This window comes from Nansenia antarctica (assembly GCF_963989245.1).
Source record: "Nansenia antarctica genome assembly, chromosome: 6".
Classification (NCBI taxonomy): Eukaryota; Metazoa; Chordata; class Actinopteri; order Argentiniformes; family Microstomatidae; genus Nansenia; species Nansenia antarctica.
The window spans coordinates 12278578-12302817 of NC_137676.1; positions in this window are offsets into that span (position 1 = coordinate 12278578).

The window sequence follows — 24240 nt, forward strand, 5'->3', positions numbered from 1 at the left end:
TTGACTAAAACTCTTCCCACACTGGGAGCACTGGTATGGTTTCTCTCCTCTGTGTATTCTCTGGTGCTTCTTCAGGTCTCCTGCTTTACTAAAACTATTTCCACACAGTGGGCAACGGTAGGTCTTCTCCCCTGTGTAAGTCTGTGGGTGTGTTTTATGGTGATTCTTCTGCCTTGAGCTCCTGTGTTGTTTATGGTTTCCTGATGTGGTGGAGCTGGGCTCGCTGTCTGAACCTGGGTTGGAGCTCTGCTGGTCTGTAAGATAGGAACATATACAGGGTTACATAGGCAAGTTTAACTTTAATATATACGTTTAGGCAAGGCAAGTTGATTTGTATAGCACATTTGATACAACAGGGGCAATTCAAAGCGCTTTACATACAGCATTAAAAAAAATACAGCAAGAGGAGGATAGTAACCCCAAAAAATAGAGAGAAATTAAATAGATAAACATTTAACAAGATAATAAACAATGAATAAAAAGATATAGATAAAAGTGTTCTCTATCTAACTATGTCTCTCAGAGAGATAAACCTCTGCACCTTGTACAAGTATCGTGCCCTGATACAGGATTAAGGTCGCAGATTATCACGGGTAGTGGCTGCATGTATGATGCAGAAGTAGTTGATTATCATTATTAAAAAACAAGTCATGAATATGCAAATATTCCGGGTGCGTGGAACGCTATTTCCATACACCCATTCACCCATGTGTCGCATTTGATTGGAACAACCCACCGTTTGCATCCCACCCCTGCTAGATTCCCCTGGCCCTGGTAAACACGGGGATGTGTGTATTTTGATGTTAGCCCCCTGGGAAGTGAAGCATGCCCCTTCTGCCTGCCTGCCTATACTATCTACATACCTATACTATCTACATACCTATACTATCTACATGCTTATACTATCTACATGCCTATACTATCTACATACCTATACTATCTACATGCCTATACTACCTACATGCCTATCTACCTACATGCCTATACTATCTACATGCCTATACTACAGTGTTTCCTCTATATGCATTTATTCGTGGTGGGCCGCCACGAATGAATTTCCTCCGCCACTAATTGATTCAGACAGTCCACTTTGATTCAGGCTGCGCAGAAAGGCAGCGAGTTATTATGACCGGAGAACAGAAAAAAAGCAGATTGAAGCTAGATTTAGGCCACTTCCACATTTCGTTACGATTTAGGGCGTAGTTAGTTACAATATGTTACAATGTTGCAATTAACCTCGTCGTTTGTGTTCGCACTGCAATCGAGACTGAATCGCTCTCAACAGGCGCGCGGCGCAAGGCGACGCGCTTTCAAAACAGTTTTGTGATTGGTCCGAATTTCGCATAGTTTGAAACCCATGTCAGACACACACACACACATACACACACACACACTCACTCACTATCAAATACATTATCAAGCTGCAAAAATACACTTGATTACATGATATACTGTATTATAAATGGAATTTTATTTGTTCAATGTTGCGTGGAAATTCGTTGACGATTACAGACAATCAAATGTAGGTTGTTGCAATTACTTTGCTGCGGTAGCTATAGCGTGCAACACTCAACTGGGAGACCTACTGTACAGTCTCTCATTCATAATTGTCTGTATTAGGGGTGCAACGGTTCTCGTTTTTTTTACGGACGGTACGGTTTGCGTTCCACGGCTCAATTCACTAGTGAACCGTGATGGTTTTCGGTTTATGCTGCGATTTGGCTGCGTTCGTAAATTAGCTCTGAGAGCGCCGCAACAGTTTGAGGAAGCCCCGGATTCCTACAAGTCTGCGGTGTGGGGTCATTTCGCTTTTCCCGTTGAATACGACAATAAGGGGGGGGGAAACAGTGGACAGAAATATTACTGTCTGCAAGCTCTGCTTAAAGCGTGTGCCATATGCAAATGGTTGCACCTCTAACATGAACCAGCATATTCGCCGCTACCACTCAACGATAACACTGACTGGGAGCAGGAAAGCCAGTCAGGTAGCGTCAGTGAGCAGACAGCAGTCTCTCTCTGATGCGTTCGGACAGACGTACACTACCACTTCAGAGAAACACAAAAAAATAACCAATGCAGTGGGGATGTTCATTGCAAAGGATTTGCAGCCCTTTTCGGTGGTTGGAGATTTGGGTTTTCGAAATCTGATAAAAACTCTCGAGCCCCGTTACAGTGTCCCCTCCCGTACATCATTCAGCACCAAAATAATCCCCGGTATTTACCAAACAACGCGCAGAGGCATTGAAGACGATTTGGCAAAAACACAGAGCTTTGCACTGACTACGGAGGGTTGGACCTCCCGGGCAACGGAGAGTTACCTCACTGTCACGGTCCACTACATGTCACCGGATTGGGAGATGAAAAGCGCAGTACTGCAAACTCGTCCACTATACGAAAGCCATACCAGCGCGCACCTGGCAGAGGAACTAACAAATGCAGTGACTGAGTGGAAGTTGGAGAGGCCAAACATAACAATTCCCGTAACAGACAACGCAGCAAATATCGTAAATGCGATCCATGAAGCTGGTGGACTGCAGCCACAGATCGGCTGCTTTGCGCACGTCGTAAATCTCGCCGCCAAGAAGGCAGTGGCAATAACCCCGGTGTCCCGCCTCCTGGGTAAGATCAGACATGCAGTCACTTTCTTCCACAAAAGCACCACAGCCCACCATATTCTGACAATTAAACAAGATATGTTAGACTTACCAAAACACAAATTAATCCACGATGTCGCAACTCGTTGGAATACAACACATGACATGTTGGAACGCTATGTGGAAAGTGTTACTTTTGTAGTGTGAATTTGTTTTCCTCCTGTTTGTATACGGGCTACCAGCTGTCAAGGCTAAAGTGCACTTTTACTTTCGAAAGTGTTTATTTATTTTTGGACATTAGAAAGTGTTTTTTGTTTATATACAATTATATATACATTATATACATAACATATACATGTGTATGTTAAAGTTCCATATTATGTATAAGCAAAATAAAGTAAAGTAACAGTTTGTAAATAAATAGTAGCATTTGTTTCTGAACCGAACCGTACCGAAAACCGTGACCCAAAACACCGAACCGTACCGAACCGTGGGCCAACTGAACCGTTGCACCCCTAATAGACATACAATATCCTATCACTATTGCGTATGTAACTTGGGTAAACCCTGTTGAAGAAGTAGCTTCATACAAGGTAGATTTAGAAAATGTAAGGATACTGGGTGGTAGAACGCATCTAGGAAAAGTCATGAAAGGTGGGTACTGAAAAGGTGGGTCTTGAGTTTAAAAAAAGATATCGATTTTTTTACTTACTAGGTCAAATGACCCCACCCATGGCTGCTTTAGTGTTAATAATCTCGTCTCCCTGGGGGAGTTCAAAAATCTGATTAATTGTGTGACAGTAGAGTGCTAGTAGACAGTTGCTATTCCTAAAATGGATTTTCTATCATATTTATCTCTCGTCCCTTGTCTGTTTTTATTATGTTTTATTCTCCAATTGTGTAAACGTGTACTTGAACTGGTGTGCTGTTGGCCAGGTCTGCCTCGAAAAATGTATTTTAATCTCAAGGGACCTTCTGGTTAAATAACTGATTAAATGAATAAAAATAAATATGCTAAGCCTGCCTGCGTGGCGCTAACGTTATTAGCACAGTATATTTGTGCCAGCGTGGCAACATGGCATTCCTGTAATTTTAGCCCATGTTGCGTCGAAAGATAATAATAATAATAATTACTTTAATTTATATAGCGCCTTTCAAAAAACCCAAGGACGCTTTACAATTCAAGGGAATGATCAGACAGACAAAACAGAAAACAAACAAAGCAAAACTGAAACATTGACTAGGGGCCAAAGGTCTTGGAGAACAGATGTGTTTTGAGCAGGGCTTGACACTTACCTTTTCCCCAGGTAGCACTATGCTACCATGTTGAAAAATGTAGTAGCACACCAAGAATTTCAGTAGCACAATGGCAATTTTCATCAACAACGACAACAAATTATCAGAATCATAAGTTAACATAACAAAATGATCATAACCGGCTCTTGGCCGTAATAAAAATGGAGACTCACACAATGTAAAGGGGAAGTAAGAATATTAATTTCAGTTGGCCCACGGTTCGGTATGAACCTCGGTTTTTGGGTCACGGTTCACGGTTCGTGTTTTTTTTTATTTTTTAAATGCTACTATTTATTTACAAACTGTTACTTTATTTTGCTTATACTTATGGAACATTAACATTTAGACACATTCCAGAATATGACTGGTATATTGTATAATATAAATATATATAAACAAAAAACACTTTCAAATGTAAAAAAATTACATAAACACTTTCAAATGTGACGTGTTGTGGATTGGAACTACGGATCATAAGCTTTCAAATGATGTGTCATACATTGAAATCCGAAACAATATGAAGTTTGAGTCATTTGAATGTTGTTAGACGTCAGGCACATATGGGGTTAACATATGGGGTTAACCTCTTTGTAATGAAACCAGAAGCAAACGCTGCTAGCAGCTAGCGGCTAACAAAACACAGCGCTACGAGCGCATTTTAAGCGCATATAGGACTCGCGTTAAGTATTTCTGCGACACACGTTTCTGTTCACTGTTTTCATTCCCTCATCGCTTGTACACATAAGTTTGACTGCGCATGACAGTAGTTCAGCAGTCTTTTAGTCGCACTGGTGCGATTGAATGTATTTCCAAGTCGCACAGAAATATATTCACTCGCAAATGCGACCAAAACATTCGCACTGTCGAGCCCTGGTTTTGAGGGCTAATTTGAAGGAGTCCAGGGTGGGGGCATTGCGAATCACTGTGGGGATGGAGTTCCAGAGAGTAGGTGCGGCCACGCTGAAGGCTCTGTCCCCAAAGGTCCGTAGGTTGGTGTGGGGGGTGGACAGCAGGCCCATGTCTGCGGACCGCAGGTTCCGGGAAGGGGTATGTTGGGGGAGGTCAGTTAGGTACTGGGGGGCGCAGGCGTGGATGTTTCATGTCAGGGTGATGCCTCAATAAGTGGTTCCGTAGATTTGTGGTGTTTCCACTAAATTTAACCTCCACTGCTCACAGCTTGCACATTAGGGCTGCAACTAACGATTATTTTGATAATCGATTAATCTACCGATTATTTTAACGATTTATCGATTAATCGGATACAAAAAACGGGGGGAAAAGATTACGATTTTTTTTTTTATTATTTTATTAAAAAATATTTATTTTGCAAATGTTATTTTATGTTTTCTAAATCAGCCAGGCCTATACATATACATGTGCAAAATGAATAAGTATTAATACAAAAATCAAAAATAATATAAATAAAAAAGGCTTTGCTACATCAAATAGGTTTAACAACAGGCCATGGACTATGGCGGTAGATTGTTTCAATAAAGTAGTTGAACTCTAGCTCAATACATGCATTGTTTTAGGTAATAACTGTGCTTAATGTAAAGGTCAGTAACCCAAAGTGCAATATAGGCTACAGACAAGACACTAATGTTTTTATATAACAGATATGCTCCAAAACAATGCAATGTGTCCTCTCACTCCATACAATAGGCTAGGCGACAGTCAGTGCCTCACTCTAACTCACGGGTAGCTTGGTAGGCTACCACTAGCTAGCCTTTAGCTTATCACCTCTGCTCTACCACTGACGTTAGCCAGCTAGCTAAATACACTTGTCATGCAATATTGAATTCATGAATGCGAGCAAACACTCACTGGCTATCGCATTACATTACAGTCATTTAGCTGACGCTTCGCCAGAACTCACACTAACGCATTTGCATGGAGAGCAGGAGACCATGGAAGGGCTGAGCCCAGCAGGACTTATATAATAAAACAATAGGAAGTTAGCTGTAACCCTCCTCTATTGTAACATAGTTAGTGTAACCCTCCTCTATAGAAACATAGTTAGTGTAACCCTCCTCTATAGAAACATAGTTAGTGTAACCCTCCTCTATAGAAACATAGTTAGTGTAACCCTCCTCTATAGAAACATAGTTAGTGTAACCCTCCTCCTCTATAGAAACATAGTTAGTGCTCTGGTTCTCAGCACAGCTACGCAGACTACAGCTGGACGAGCAGCGTAGTGAGTCAGCTAGCGGCAGCAGCGAGCTAACCCTGCTAGCTAACTCACTAGCATGTCCTTTCCGGCCATAGGTAGCGCTATGATTCGCTATGATTCGCGATGCCTACACCGGCCGCAAGACAGCGTGGCGTGCGTCAACAGGAAGTAGGTTTGTTATGGAAACAAAACCCGCAAAAAAAAAATTGTAAAAAAAAACGACGAATCGATAATGGCATTCGTCGCCAACGAATTTCATTATCGATTATTATCGATGTAATCGATTCGTTGTTGCAGCCCTATTGCACATCGAAAGATGTTTTGACATGTGTAACAGCTGCTGGTGTTTTGGGGAACAAGTAGCCAAAGTTGTTTATATGTTAGTACACACGCGTACAGAACTGAACGACTTACAGTCCAATTTCAGTGCAAATACGTGTACCGTTACACCCCTACTAACTAGCTAGCTTTGTGAGTGTGAGCTGAAACCACTATGTTCAGTGTGCACTTAGCTAGCCAAAGCTTTTGTTTGTTAGCTACGCTAGCTTTGTTTGTAGCTACGGTACGTTTACAGGGTTTTTCCTGGCTCAAAATTAGGCGGAGGTGGTACCACAGGCGTTTGACATCGGGGGGACCCATGAAGCGGTCTGGGGGTCCTCACACGAGCGTCAAACACTTAATTTCTTGCATTCTGGTGAATTGATATGGGTCCCCCCAGGGCTGCGTGCTAAGCCCCATCCTCTACAACCTCTACACCTACGACTTCACCCCCGTCCACCCCAGCAACTCCATCGTAAAGTTTGCAGACGACACCACCGTGGTGGGATGCATCTCGGGGGGGGACGAGGCGGCGTACAGGGATGAGGTAGAGCAACTGAGCAAGCTGTGCAAGGTTAACAACCTGCTGCTGAACAAGTCAAAGACCCAGGAAATCATCGTAGACTTCAGGAGGAAAAAGTCCGAGATCCAGCCCCTGCTCATCGACGGAGAGAGCGTGGAGAGAGTCTCAACCCTCCGATTCCTGGGGATGCACATGCGGGATGACCTGACCTGGAAGGACAACACAAAAGCCACCATCAAGAAGGCACAACAGCGGCTATACACCCTGAGAGTCCTCAGGAAGGAACACAGCAAGCAGGAGATACTGGTGACCTTCTACCGCGGCGCAGTGGAGAGCATCCTCACCTACGGCATCTGCAACTGGTTCTCCAGCTGCACAACAGCGGAGAGAAATGCGCTACAGAGAGTCGTGAGAACAGCACAGAAGATCACCGGCGCCCCCCTCCCCTCTCTGGAAGAGCTGTACAACACACGCTGTCTCAGGAAGGCCTCCAAGATCTCCAGGGACCCGACCCACCCTGGGTACGAACACTTTACCAGGCTGCCCTCGAAAAGGCGGTTCAGGACCTTGGCCGCAAGGACAAACAGACTGAAGAACAGCTTCTACCACAGGGCCGTCCTGGCCCTGAACACAGCAAAGACCTAGGTTCTGGGCCCTGGACAGTCTGGACGGATTGATGGCAGCTGCTGGACTGAAAAAACCAGGTGTAGTGCTGAGGCACAAACATGTACATTTCAAGCCTGCAAACTGCGACACTTTAAATAAATGTGAAATAACACTATTGTGCAATATGACAACCCTAGTCGTCTATCTGTACAGTATAGTACAGTGGATAGTGTACATAGCCTTTATTTATGTAAACCAGCTCCTTCCCTTGTGATTTTTTTTTAAAAGTTTTTTTTTTCCCTTTCCTAACACCAGGGGAGCCACCCCTCCTAAATTTTGTTGTTTGGTACCTGTACTGTAGCAATGACAATAAAGACCGTTCATTCATTCATTCATTCATTCATTCACCAATTTGTGCCTTTTCTGCATCAATTTATGGTGGAACTGTCATTATTTATGTAAAGGAAAACACAATATTCAGGCACCAGGGGCCTCATTTATAAAGCTTGCGTACGCACACTAAGGTGCGTAAGCTAATTTTCCCGCAATTTGGGGATTTATAAAAACTGTGCGCACCTCTAGGCTACGCACAGTGTGATCCATGCGTACGCATAGAAACTGGAGAAATGTCAACTGCGACTCCGCTGGCAGAAGGATGAAACAGGAGAAACGCTTTGAAATAGATACAACTTCCACCAACATAAATCGAAATATTACCTCACATATTATGCGAGTGCACACAAAGAATATACGTGCACACTGCACATATCGTATTCTCCCTTGTCCTGTACCCATCACAATGTAGCCTACATATATCTTTGTTCGTATCAATCATATAGATCAGGGGTCGGCAATTAGGTTTGGCCTCGGGCCAAATTTTTTTTGAGCCACTAGATGGCGGGCCCGAATGTTTTTTTTTTTTTTTTTCCCCTTTTTTTTTTTCCTAACACCAGGGGAGCCACCCCTCCTACATTTCGTTGTTTGGTACCTGTACTGTAGCAATGACAATAAAGACCATTCATTCATTCCATTCATTCATTCATTCATTCATTCATTCATTCATTCATAAGTAATTGATTGTTAAAAAATGTGACACGTTCTAATGCTTTGACTTTTCTTTCGAAAAATGGACACATCGCTAGTCAACTAACACAGCTTGTTTTGTGAGCCTGCTAACAATGTAAAGTAGTGTTGTAGTTAACTAGGTAACAATGTAAAGTAGTGTTCTAGTTAACTAGATAACAATGTAAAGTAGTGTTGTAGTTAACTAGGTAACAATGTAAAGTAGTGTTGTAGTTAACTAGGTAACAATGTAAAGTAGTGTTCTAGTTAACTAGGTAACAATGTAAAGTAGTGTTCTAGTTAACTAGGTAACAATGTAAAGTAGTGTTGTAGTTAACTAGGTAACAATGTAAAGTAGTGTTGTAGTTAACTAGGTAACAATGTAAAGTAGTGTTGTAGTTAACTAGGTAACAATGTAAAGTAGTGTTGTAGTTAACTAGGTAACAATGTAAAGTAGTGTTGTAGTTAACTAGGTAACAATGTAAAGTAGTGTTGTAGCTAACTAGGTAGCAGTCCAATCCATTACGTTGCAGTATTTTGGCTTGACTAGCAAGTTTGTGTTGTGATTCTCAACAACGTTGAAACGTAGTTTCACCCTTTTCCATAGTTTTGAATAATAAATGTGTGGACTGACGATGTAGCGCAGCCTAGCTTATTCTAATAATTATTTAACATACTTTCATTCTGAATGATTCCCCCCTCCTCCCAGACAAGGTCACATTATTATTGGATTGGTTGTTTGCGTGCCGGGTGAAGTTAGCTCAAATTCAAATTTTATTTGTATAGCGCATTGTATATGTATAGCTAAACATTTAACCTGCTAACTAGCAAGAGAAACATCATGTCACTCTCCAAAGGTGTAAAGAGGAAAGTTGACGGTGGAAACAGGGCATTTAAAGAGGAATGGACAGCGAACTATAATGTTCATCCTACCTGGTTTCATCAACGCAAAGCCGTTGTGAGACTCACATCTTCCGTGCTCACAATGTTCCCTTTCTATACATGCGAGTCGTCCTTTTCCTCAATGAATGTGATAAAGACGCACGAGAGGAATCGATTGATGCAAAAAAAACTTGAGAACTGCCTGCGGATTAAAGTGACGTCCATATAACCAGATATCAAGCAAATACTGACCGATGGGAGATGCCACTTTTCACATTAAGTGAGTACCAAGCCTGTCGTTATTGTATTTAATAACCTAATTGTATTTTTTATATTTTGAATGAATGGCTCATTGTAATTATTATCCCTAATAGCGTGTTTGCTCTGTCGTTTCAGGAGCATAGGCCTATGCACCACCACCCCTCGCATAAGCGGATTACTTTTCTTTCTTTTCTTTTTTTCACCGATTTTGTTGTCAATGTTTTTCAGAATATTAAACTGAATTTGCTTTGTTACTGTTCATATGTGTGTTGCAGTCACATATACGTAAACATTACGTTTGAATTATTTACTGAGCTGGTGTTATTTTTTTCAAACCACACACGGCTATTTCAGCACTACACGTTGTCCACCTACTTATGATTCACTATGAGGGGTTCAGCGTCAGTGCGCTTCGGTGCACCCCGCTGCCTGATTGTCTGTCCCTGTGTCATTCACTCTCAACATGGATAAAAGTACAATAAGCATTATTCAGGTGGAGGTAGATTCTCTATTCGGACATTATAGGCGCTATATGTGGGACTGTCGGTCCGATATTGTAAAAAAAAAAAAAAAAAAGAAAAAAAAAAAGTGGATTCTCAAAATATTCTGCTGGGCCAAATATTATTGGTGATGGGCCAGCAATGGCCCGCGGGCCGCCTATTGCCGACCCCTGAATAGATATTCATACAAATATATTAACTTTTTATATTCATATTCATTGCACATGACAAGTTGAGCACCGTTCCTGATTCACTGTTCCCGAGTGCTCAGTGGGTAACGTCCCGATAAGTCCAATGATCGCAATATCCATACATTGAAGAACATGAACAAGCCCACTGTAGACAATTGTCTATCATCCCCAAGCACACCCCATACGGACTACGAACATTTTAAGCGCACAGACACTTTATTACTGAGCTATCTATTATTACTAATTGCACCACCAGTGTATCTTGTCTTACTTAATCTGTAATTATTAAACAATACTTAGATGTTATGACATGTATTATCATGAATAGTAAGGTGAACAGTAGGACGAATCACGTTTAAACTGACTCCGTTGTTGAAGCAGTCTGGAACATAGATATTATATAGACGAGAGAAGAGAGTTTCGGTGCGTACGCAAAGCAAGAACATTTGGATTCTGATTTATAAAATTGGTGCGCACGCGGCAAGTGGAATTTGCGGGCCACTCTTCCCATACCTGCTTCCCTTTATCCCAATCAACCCTAAATGTTGCGCACGGGAACGAGCGTCTCGCCCCACCCTTTTTAACACCCATGCTTTGCCTATTATTGGTCAGTTAAATGCCCGACAGAAGGCGAAAAAAAATTCACCCACTCAATTTCTGCGCAGTAGTTCCGCTTAACGAACACATAACAATATGAAACTCTCTATAACAGGGGTCCCCAAACTACGGCCCGCGGGCCGGACACGGCCCACCCCCACACTTGGACCGGCCCTTTGGACAACGTCGCCCCCACACACTCTCAACAATGCCAGAAACATATTTTGAAAATTAAACTTTCAATATATGTTTTAATCATATCATATCTGTATTTGATATTAAAGGTTGGCTTTCAAATAAAAATTTCCCTTAGTTATAAACTATTTTCATTAATAACATTATTAGTTAGTTTCACCTGCCCACAGAATGCGGATCTATAGCAGGTGCACGCGAGCTAGAACGAAAATTCAGAGAGATGAAAAATGGCCAAACGGTTGGTAAAGAGAAAAGTTGATTCAGAATGCAGGGTATTTAACCAACAGTGCACAAGTGATTATTATTCTTAAAGGCAAAGAAGTTTGTCAATAAATGTATGAATGTGATCGCGGAGGAGGTGTGTCCCGCAGTGAGTCTGTCCGCAAGTTGGCACCAGATGAATTGAAACAATGGGGGATTAGATAATGTAGATGCCCAGCTGCAGGAGAAAACGAAATAATTTGTTCATGATCTGTGTCAAGCAGGGTTTTTCCTGCATAGAGAATTATGAGGCGGCCGCCTCCGTCATATTTCTTGCCGCCTCCAGCTCTCAACAAAACTCTGACGGTCGTATTTTCTACGGTGGGTTTCTGTGATTTCTAACTGCAATTGCGGCATTGCGCCGACGTGGTGGCGGGGGCGCTGTTTCGCAAATAAGTTAGCTTTCGTTTTTGCTAGCGAAATAGCTGATAGTATGTTGACTGCTCAAGGAGAATACATATTTGAAAGTACAGAATGCCCGAGAGCCTTATATTGCATTATATTACATTATATTTTGATCATCTGGTGCCTGAATATTGTGTTTTCCTTTACATAAATAATGACATTTCCACCATAAATTGATGCAGAAAGGTCACAAATTGGTGCATATCAATTCACCAGAATGCAAGAAATTAAGTGTTGAGTGATGCTCGTTTAAGGACCCCCAGACAGCCCTGCTTCATGGGTCCCCCCGTGTATGATGAGGGTCCTCCCTCATGTATCAGACTGTAAAACTGATTATATTTCATTGACACATCACTATAGGTATAAATTCCATCCAAATTCAACTGTTTAGACTTTGTTTGCATCCACCAGTGCTCTCCTGCGCGCAATTGCTTAGCGCAACCTCCTCCATTTCACTCCGTTCCATATTATTTTATGTTAGAGACCGACCCAGGCCCCCCATCACAGAAAGGAAAAATGATGTGGCCCTCACAGAAAAAAGTTTGGGGACCCCTGCTCTATAATATCTATGTTCCAGACTGTATCGACAACGTGTTCACCTTATTATGTATGATAATACATTTAATAACATTCAAGTATTGTTTAATAATTACAGATTCAATTAAATATGATTCCCGATTAAACTGTACAACATATCTCCCTTTGTATTTATGTCAAATCATGTTTTTTCTTTTAGATTAGATTCAATCTTATTGTCATTGACAAGTACCAAGGTTGTCACAAGGAAATGCAGTTCGTCATCTAACCTGCATTGTAGAAAAGCCAAGCATGTTTCAAGTTTATTGTTACGTTACATTAAGAGAGTAAAATTCGTAGGCTTCGGTTCCTGACATGGCAGCACAAGACATAAGGCAATAGGCATAATACAAGATAAAGGTGACAATATTACAGCTAAGACAGGATACACTAGTGATGCAACTAATAATAGATAGTTCAGTAATCTGTGCGCTTAAAGTTTTCGTAGTCCGTATAAATAGGGATGGGGTGTAGGCCTACTTGGGGATGATAGTCAATTGTCTACAGTGGGCCTGTTCATGTTCTTCACTGTATGGATATTGCAATCATTGGACTTATCGGGAACGTTACCCTTATGAAGACGTACATTACTGTGAAGTCAATGAGGACGGTGGTCAACCTCGCGCTAAGTGCAATGAATATTTATGTAAAAAGTAAATATATTTTCATGAATATCAATATGATATGTACAGTAAAGATATATGTATATAGTGTGATGCGTACAGGACAAGGACGAATAAGATATGTGTAGTGTGCACGTATCCTTTGTGTGCACTCCTTCATAATACGTGAGAGGCAATATTTCTTATGTCGGTGGAAATGGTATCCATTTCAAAGCGTTTCTCCTCTTTCATCCTTCTGCCAGCGGAGTCGCAGTTGCTCATTTCTCCAGTTACTCTGCGTACGCATGGGTCCCAGTGTGCTTAGAGGTGCGCACAGTTTCACGGCAAGTTCCTTTTTTATAAATCCCAAATTTGCGGGAGGATTTACGTACGCATGTACGTACGCAAGTCACAAAATCAATCAATCAGATTCTAACCTCTCCATCATGGGCAAGACCAAAAAGTTGTATAAGGACGTCAGGGACAAGATTGTAGACCTGCACAAGGCTGGAATGGGCTACAAGACCATCAGCAAGCAGCTTGTTACTGTTGTGCGATTATTTGAAAATGACAGAAAGACCAAATAACCATCAATCGCCCTCGGTCTGGGGCGACGAACATGAAATGCATCTGCGTTTCCTTGTCTTAGTACTTCTCAATGACAATAAGGTTGAATCTAATCTAATCTAAAAGAGAAATGATTTAGTATAATAACTACAAAGCAAGGTATCTGTTTTTGCAAAACAACCTCTCAAATGTTGTAGTTTAATCGGGAATCATATTGGATCTGTAATTATTATACATATTATACCAATACTTGGATGTTATGACATTATCATAAATAATAAGGTAAACAGTAGGACGAATCACGTTTAAACTGATTCCGTTGTCGATGCAGTCTGGAACATGTTATATATGGTCTGGCGAGAACGTTCGTTGCGCGGAAATTTACTGATTGGGTGAAAAGTAAATTTTTTCGGCGTTCTGTCGGCCGTTTGACTGACCATATGCAACGTTTGCAGGAAAAGTGCCATAGAAATAAAAAGTTATTATTATTATTATAGGCAACTATGGGCGTCAAAAAGGGTGGGACAAGACGCTCGTTCACGTGTGCAACAGAGTTGATTGGAAGCAGGCGTGGAACTTGCAAATTCCACTGGCGTGCGCACCGTTTTATAAATCCAAATGTTGGCGACGTAAATGTTCTTGCTTTGCAAAGGTGCGTAGGTACGCAAAGCGTAGGTACGCAAAGCTTTATAAATGAGGCCCCAGATGACCATTTCAAATATAATGCAATATAAGGCTCTCAGGCATTCTGTACTTCCAAAGTCGAGAGCTAAAGCAAATAATATTAATAATTTAATTTGACAGCATACATGCTACTGAAAACAGCTGGTTGACTGTCCGCTGTGAAAAAGCTTGTCCGTAACGTCCGTAACACTTTGCGGAGCTCCTGTAAACAGCTGGTGGAGAACAGCGCTGGACCGGAAGCTAACCAGCCTTATTAGTAGAAGTGAAGTGATTGTGCATGTAGTCTGATTATCATTATTCATGATCGCAGAGAATTACGCTACATTTTCAATTATTAGTTCTATTCTGTCATGAGCATCAGAGAATGACTGACAGGCCGGTAGAATATGAGAATGGGATCATTTGAATAATATATTCTAATATATTAGCCTATAAGCGTGTGTGTTTCATGCAATACCATTATTGCATGAAATGGTGAACATTTTAATGTTATCAGCTACGAAGCGGATGTGTTTACTAGACATTGGAAATGCAAACGCTAATCACATTATTGCATTACAATTGTCATATTGACTCAAGTAATGCAGGAAAGAGTGGAAAATGCTATTGTGGGATTGCATAGTAATTTTCAGTTCAGAATGAACTTTTTTCAGAATGAACTTGCATACCAGCTACATGATAATTTTTTAATATTTTTTTATATATATATATATATATATATATATACTTTATTGCAGGGTTGTACATTACATTTCAAGTTCATTTCATACACTTTACAAGTTTTCTTCACTTGTCAAAGTTCATCCTGCATCATTTTTTTTAAAAAATTTTTTTTAAAGAGAACAAAAAAAAAAAAAATAAAGAATAGAGAGAAAATACAGAAAAAGAAGAGAGAAATTATAGGGATAGAGATAGAAAAGTAAGAGATAAAAGGAGGGGGGTGGGAGGGGTGGGATCGGTGAGGGGGGGGGGGGTTCTTCCTACTCATTCATTCGGTCCATTTACTCCAGTTCATAGTGAATTGCTCTTCACGGTTTCCCACTTTATAAGTAATTCTTTCCATTTCTTTTATCTCTTCAACAGTTTTTTTCCAATTATTAACAGATGGTGGGTTTAAGTCCAACCATTTACGTGTAATTTGCTTTAAAGCCGCAATACGTAATATGGTGTACATTTTAATGTTGTCAGCTACGAAGCGGATGTGTTTACTAGACATTGGAAATGCAAACGCTAATCACATTATTGCATTACAATTGTCATATTGACTCAAGTAATGCAGGAAAGAGTGGAAAATGCTATTGTGGGATTGCATAGTAATTTTCAGTTCAGAATGAACTTTTTTCAGAATGAACTTGCATACCAGCTACATGAAAATGAAAATAATATGATTGCATTTGATTTTGAATATTGACCGGAAGAATGCGTGCAAAAGTGGAACATGCAATTGCAATCTCAAATTGCATTAACATTTTAATTTAGTCCACTATATGCTTCCATACATTGGTAGCACTGATTTTACAACAGGGCAATTACACTCACCAATAACAAAGACTTACCATCCATCTCACTGTCTTTCATCTCCACTCTTCCTCTGTCCTCTTCTTTTACCATCACTCCCTCCTCTCTCATTTGGTCTCCTCCATCCTCTTCTTTTACCATGACACCATAATCCTCTACATCTTTTTCCTCCAGATTCACTGCCACCATCTCTGGACCCCACTGTGAGCTTTTCAGGGATGGAGAACCACAGCCAGATCCGGGGGACTCGGTGCATTCTGGTTCATACATGGTTACATGAGCTGAAGAGGACCTGCGGCTAGAAACACTGGAGGCACAAACAACGCAGGGTCGATTAGAAATGACAGACAAACAGTTCACTGAACTCCCATCTAGACTGACAGGACACGTCCTGCAAATGCAATAATCTATGGATTACTGATTGTATTTGTTGTAATTAAAGGGTCTGGAAAGTAGGCATTAAATGGTTCCAATTGTATTTTGTGTCCAGGAAAAATGTTAACACAAAATAAACTATGGAAATAAGCTTCTTGTTAGGCTCAACTTCCTGGTCACAGTTCCGAGGGCTGTGTGGGCGTGGACTTTGAACGCTTGACTGGCAGCTCCCTTTCAAGCTAGCTTGCTGCGATATCATACATGACATTCATCTATTAGATGTGCTTATTAGTGCTGTCCCAAACGACTATTTTCCTAACGATTAATCTAGCGATTATTTGATCGATTATTCGATTAGTCTAACGACTAATTTATCGATAAGTCTAACGATAATTTTTGTACTGTAAAAAAATAAAATAAAAAAATAAAAATTTGGCTCCACCTCACTGCTATGTTTAGCCAACTTGAATGCCAACATGGCCATTTAGAAGTCTGTCCATCACCACAACACATAGCTAGCTAACGTTACTCTCGCTGCTATGTTATGATTAGCTAAATTGATGCTAACGTAGCATGCGAGCTACGAGCTAGATAACGTACAGTAGGTGCTCGCACCACAATCACAATAGGCTACCGTAGCTAGCCAGCTACATAGCTAACGTTACTAACACCAGAAGACAAGACATACGAACTGTGGTGAGCTACATTGCTTGTGTAACATTAGCTAGTAGCTATCCATTTTTCACTCATACACTTAATTGTCTCGCCTGGTAAAATAAAGGTAAAAAAAAAAAAAAAAAAAACGCCATTTTGTTTATTTACGACTAACCGACGCATATTACGCTAACCGACGTATTGACGTAGTCGGTGACGTCGACGACGTCGAATAATCGTAACAGCCCTAGTGCTTATAGTTCTGCCCTTTAATTACCAACTGTTTAGCTGCTGTTGACTTATTAGTCATGCAACTGGCAGTATTATTCACCATATCAATTCAATGAGCACCATTTGCATACTTGACACCTGGCACCCTATGGTGAATTATTGAACACAATACTTGTGGACAGGATTCACAGCATGTGTGTGACTTACTGATCAGTTGGAGCACAATGGTGTTGCTCTCGTCTTCTAATTTGCTGCTGTATTGTCACAATATCCGCCATGTTTACTTTCTTCCCACACTGGACGTAGCACTGGCGCATGTCGTCATGACCACAGCTATGTTTCGTTTGCCCAGAGATTTGCCCTGCCGCTGTCCTTCTCTGCTGTTCCTGTAATCCAATCACTGAGCTGCTCTTGTGACCACCTGACTCACATCCAGGATGTGATTGGTCAGCTCTAGCGCAGCCTGTGGTTGGCCTTTGTTGAGAGGAATTCCTACCATAGCACTCTTCGATCTTGACCTCTTGACCTCTAGTCTTGACCTCTGAACTGGCGTTACTGTCACTATCCATGTCATTCGGTGCTTCAGAGAGTCGATGCCTCTCTTTAAGAGCATGTGCATCTTTCCCTGAGGCATTTGTGCTGAGCATCTCATCTTTGGCCTTTTGGTTTTTGATATAGTCCCGTAAAAACCTATCCCACGGTGTGTCGTACTCTTCTTTAATGTTGGGAGAGTGATGGTTCCTACTGTGGGTGGGAGGTGGTGGTAGTGGTGGTGGCTGGAGCCTAATAAGATTGTCCTTCCGGTGGTTCTGTCCTTCTGTCTCTGCATCAGGGGACCCAAGGTGTGTCCTCTGGCTCTCTGACACTGAATAAGCAGAAGCATCCATCTCACTGCCCAGATGGAGAGTTAACAGTGCAGGGAATCCTACGAATAAAGATGATCAAAATATTAAAACAAGTGAAGAAATGTATCAAAAGGTCTATCAGCCATCAAAAGGTTTGTGGACATTTTTTAAAAGACTCTTAAAACATTTAGGCCGAGGCCTCTCTTTATCAGATGCTCTAAATGTTAAATGTCTCATCCACACTCATTTTAGTTTTTATTTTGATTCATATTTATTTATTAGCCTATTATTTGATCGGTATGGGCAGTAGCCTATATCGGTCGATATTGCTCATAGATTATAGGTGATCCATATCAGTCGCAAAAAACGGTATGGGGGCATCCCTAGTCTGTCTGTTGTTTGGTTAAATCTGACCATGACGCGTATCACAGCCTGAACACCAGAGGATAATCGTGATAGCAGTGAATTGTAATAAATCCGCTACAAAATATTAGTGTCAAAAACCGGAAAGGTTTGTGCCATTTATCTATCTTACATGGAATAGTACTGCTCTGTTGTTGTCCACTAGTTGTTACGAAAACCACCATTGTGAATTGCTAGGAATAACTAACTAGATTTGACTCATTGTATTTGATATTAATTAATAATTATCTATTATACAACAGTTAGATCCGACCAAGTAATTTGATTGGACAAGAGGCATTCCATGAGTGCCGATATACAGTATAACAGCACTGGGACTTTTAACTATGTGTATCACTCCGCCGCACAGGTGTTCTATTAAATGACCGTTAATTAGACGACATGAACGGTCGTTATCTATCAGATTATCTATGTGTGTTGGTTTCAAACAAAGATGGATATATTTCCAAATATAACATTTGAGTTAAATTATGAATGGTCATCAGAAGAGGGCGAATGTGTTTAGGTCTGAAAGCTCGCAGATGGAGCAATGTACTATCTTGTCAACTGGTCTGAATCGCATTCACACATTCACCACCAAAGCGACTGTCAGCCGAGTCATATTTCACTGGTTGCACAATAAATGGAAACGTACAGATAAATGTACACGATACAAAGTAGCTAGCCTGCGGATGTTTGAATACATTACTTGAGAAGTTACAAAGCCACTTTACCTAACTAGTTTGCAGTGTAGCTTCATGTTCATTCCATTCGATGTTCACACAAATGTAGCTGTGTTGTACCATTAGATGACGTCATTCTATCTATTTCTAGGCTTCCTGCCTAATCTTCCCATAATGCATTGCATCGTGCTTGCTGCTTACGTCAGAGGCGCAAGCTCAATAAACAAACAAATCATAATCTGTAGTCGCTTATTACTGTTAACTAATAAATGGCGCTGCCAGCGGCCTCGCATCTACGACCAAATCACAGCCGTGCTGATGTTCAGTATAACAGCACTCCCTCTCGTGTGATATGTGTTAAATAATGACTGTGTGTCACTAACGCAGCTCCACCTATGAGCGGCTTTAGCTCTGTACTGACCATTGTAGCTAGCAGCTCTCTACTACATTCATCAATCACTCCAACTCCTACCGTCAGGTCGGCGCCTCCGTTGTTGTTCAAGCTAGTGTCGCTTTCCCAGTCTTTGTGTAATAAGTGAACATACTGTAATGTTTGCCCTCTGGCACAGTTATAAACGTAATAAACTACTCCAGTGTTTCCTCTACATGCATTTATTGGTGGCGGGCCGCCACGATGGAATTTCCTCCGCCACGAATAGATTCAGTCCACAAAAAAAAAAAAAAAAAAGTTCTCAAAAAAAAAAAAAAGCTGATTAAAATATATCTGATCCTAGATCAGCGCTATAATGGATGTTGACTAAAAGTGCACCTAAATCCACGCCCATCTCTCTCTAACCGCTGATCCAAAATCAGATTAATGACATTCAGTTGACGACGTGACACAAGGGCTCCTGATTGGTCTAAATGTGAACTGTGGTATTATTGTTATTGTGTACAGGCCACCGTAGTGACATCCGGGGGGTATTCCATCAACATCGCTAAAGGGAAAATCCAGGTTTAGTCTGATAAATCTCGCGAGAGTTCTTACAAATATCCAGGCATATTCTGATAGGTCTCGCGAGAGTTATCAAAAATAAGCCAGGATTTTCCTTTAGCGACGTTGATGGAATACCCCCCAGGTCAGGTGGGCAGGTTACGACGAGACAACAAGAGACCGGTATTGTAGAGCTTACAGAGCGAGTTAAAATAAAGACACTTACATTGAAATACAGAAGGACTCACGTGTATGTTTAATAGAATAACACGACATGGTGTCAGAAGTCCTGTAAGTGAGTGTTAAGAGTTAGATCGGCCGACAAGTGTCATTTGAGCTCGTGACGGTGAGAAGGGAGAAGAAAAGATGGATGCTAATGCTAACGCGGGAGCAGCTGCAGTCCAGAGAACGGCGCCAGTTTCAAGTGCTACGTTAGCAGACATTTGCAAGTCAAAAAACGATTCTTATGTGCCGTCACTTTAGCAACGACACAGTATTGTCAAGGGGAAAAGAAGGGGAGACGATTTTTTTATTGACAACGGAATTACATGCTGGAAAAACATGCAGCTAAAATTCAGGGAACATTTCGACAATAAGAGACACACGGGAGAAGTACGGGAAAACAGGGCTCATGTGGGTCTCATCAAAGGTAAGAGTTTGTTTTCTTTAACTCAGCTGATACTCAGCTGTTTACCGAATGCTCCATCTGACTGTGATTTTACTTCTGTAATGTGGTGGATTGACATAATTCACGCACGGAACTATAGGTTGAGACTATTGTTCCGTCCGTAGTACCCAAGTTGTTTAGACTGTTCTATTTACTGCTTGAGTGTGTTGTTGACAATCGTTCATGTCCTTCATTAAACGTTTAGCTTTGTCATTTGATACGCCGCCTACGACTACCATCTCTCTGCACTACAGTAAACAGTTAATCAGTAACGTTAGCCGCTTTTGTGCTCATGTAGGCCTACTTCGTATTATATTATAGCTGATGATCTTTGTGTGTGTATGTGACTGTCAGTCACAAGTTTATATTCTGTATATTCATTTTTTCTTTTTTTTGGCCATCCTCTAGTTTTGGCTGTGATTAGAAAAAAAAAAAAAAAAACGTTGTTTTGAGCGCGCGTGCGCGTTTCATGCGCGTGCACGCGGGAAAAAATCACGCCCACCCGCCACCATTGTAACAATTCCTGGAGGAAACACTGTACTCGTGTTGTCTTCAGTCTCAGCACTGTGTGCGTTTACTGATCCACCATCTTTGTTTCACATCCGGTTTCTTCTTCTTCTTCTTCTATTGGGTTTAACGGCAGCTTGCATCCTTCGCGTTGCACTACTGCCATCTTCTGGATTTATCCAATTCCTACATTGTCCATTTCGTCACAGTCTCCCTATCAGGCCAGTTCTCATGAGAAATGTGACCAGACACTTCCTGCCCTGTCCACTCCCACCACACTCCAATACGCCCTCCTTCTCTTGTCAGTACCCATCTGTTCAGTCCCTCCATCATTTCCTGTCTTTGTGACGCATATTTCCTGCAGTTAATAAGAACATGCTCTACTGTTTCTATTACAGGACAATAATCACATAAACCTGTCGGGTGTTTTCCTATATTGTGTAGAGTTCCATTCAGATTACTATGCCCTATTCTTAGGGTGAATCCCAATTCACCACTCCGGCTCCGTTTTCACCCCTCCGGCTCTGTTTTGCGCGTTCACGTGTAGCCGTAGTGGCGACCCAATTCATTACTCATTTAGGGTTAGGGTTTTCCATGGCTCCGTTTGGAGCAAATCTTGACCCTCATTCGACTCGGAGCCATGAGACTCCCTTCCGGCATGCATTGCGAAACATCTACAGAAATGTTCTTTTCGCTCTCGTAATACGGAAGCGAGCCTGAAATGTAATTTACTTTTTTATGTAATTACTTGTAATTAAAGACTTGAAAAATTATGATAACCATCGTATTATCTTAGTTTAATGTCATTACAATGCATTATAGACCTTTTATTTATAACAAGAATAACAAATAAATCGCTTTTATGTCGGTGCTGTGTCTAACGTTACAGTAACGCAACGCTGCATGACAGTCGAGCATTTCAGAGATGTACAATCATAAATCAATTATTACCTGTGGCGTTTGACAGCGGATGATGGTACACATATGTGACGCAACGTCATCGAAGTGCGATGTGGGCGCAAAGTGCGAATGCCTTAAATCTGCGTTCAAAGTTTTTCAATGCAAAAAATCTGATTTACTTTTTTTGTAATAAGACGCAACTTGAAGTTGTGAAGTACCCACTGGTTATTTTTACGAGCAGTTTTCATTTAATTAAATACGTGTAATAAGTCTTCAAAATAAGCTTGTTTTATGAGATGAGTTTGAGAAGCTTGGGGGCGGGAACGTGAGCCCAGCTAAGAACAACAATCGGTGTGAATGGCTGTGAGCTCAATCGATGTAGCCAATAGCTGGGCGAGGGGGAGGGATAAAAAGACACATGCAGGAAGCAGCGAGCTGCTTTGTTTACACCAGAATGTGTTCGGCCAGACTCTAAGGTAAGATCTTCTATGTATGTACATAGCGCCTTTGTTAGTTAAGTTAGTTGTTAGTTACTAGTTGAAACCATTGTGTTCGTGTATTTAGACATTTCTTTATTATTACCCACGAGCAACTAACTGAAAGCACATTGTTCCGTCTGCAAGCTGAAGATTGTTAGCATGCTAGCATTGTAGCTCTGTATTCTGTCTATGTTGTAAGTACGGTTAGTATGTCTACGTTGTAAAAGTTGTAAGACTCATGTTCAGTGTGTAATACTGGAATACTGTAACATGTCAAGTGTAATAGATTACAGAAATGTTAAAAGTTTAAAAACATGTGCTTTCTTTGTTAGAAACGAGCTAGCCGCTAGTTGGCTAATGCCAAACACACTACTCTGATGATTTTCAATACATGTAATGTTTTTCTTCTCTTCCTCTTTTTTCTATTATTACCTTCTCCCTTACGTCCACTGACCCTCATCTACTACCTGGAGTTACTATGGAAGTATGGAGTTGGACAAACATACTTAGTTACCAGCACTTTAGGTAATTATCATTGTCATGTATTAGGCTAGCTATTTTATGAACATGGTATGATGGTATGGTAGTATTTTATGAACATGGTATGGTAGTATTTTATGAACATTGTATGGTAGTATTTTATGAACATGGTATGGTAGTATTTTATGAACATGGTATGGTAGTATTTTATGAACATTGTATGGTAGTATTTTATGAACATGGTATGGTAGTATTTTATGAACATGGTATGGTAGTATTTTATGAACATGGTATGGTAGTATTTTATGAACATGGAGTGCCAGTAACTGTAGGCAATATTTTAATGTACTATCTTCTTTCTGTTGCAGCTTTGATGCCCCCCACCCCACCAGACACAGCAGCTCAGAACATGACTGTCTAACTCAGAGCCGAGTGCTCATTGAAGTACACCACACACTCTGGCAATATTTTGTTGAATAACAAGAACAGTTGGGCATAGATACAGCATTTTGAACTGTGTCATGATTTATTAGCTATTGATAGTCACAGGGCTTAAAGTGGGAAAAAATCCTGTGCCTGAAACTTTTTCTTGGGGAGGGGGGTCACAGTTTGAGATATTGGGAGAGCGGGTACAGAAGACAGCTTCTTGTCTCAATGTTTAAATGCATTAATACTATTTTATAGTCAATACAAAATATATGTCTCAATGTTAAAATGCATTAATACTTTAAATGAATGTGCAACAATACTATGTGCAATATGACAACCCTTGTGTACATAAGGTTCAGATATAGGAAAAGTTAGGATATTTATAGCATAGCATAGAGTACTGCACAGTGTTTTATTGTATAGTATAGTAGTATAGTAGATAGTGTACATAGCCTTTATTTATGTAAACCAGCTCTTTTCCCTTTTTTATTTTACCCTTGGCCCTCGTATTTTTAGTCTTTTTCCAAGCACCAGGGGAGCCCCCCCTCCTAAATTTCGTTGTATGGTACCTGTACTGTATTACAGTTTTTCTCAATTGCTAAAACACATTTCACAAAACTTTCCTCCATTTTCCCAAAACTCTAAACACAACACACTTTTCTAAAGCTACATAAGCAAAATCACACCTTCTCTCTTCAAAACTCAAACTCAAACCCTACCCCTAATCCTAACCCTAACCTTACTGTAACCCTAGCACCTAACCCTAACCCTAGTTTTCCCACATGTATGATAGTCATGCATAAAAATAAATCTGCGCTCCCTGTCTAACGTTATATCTAACATTAC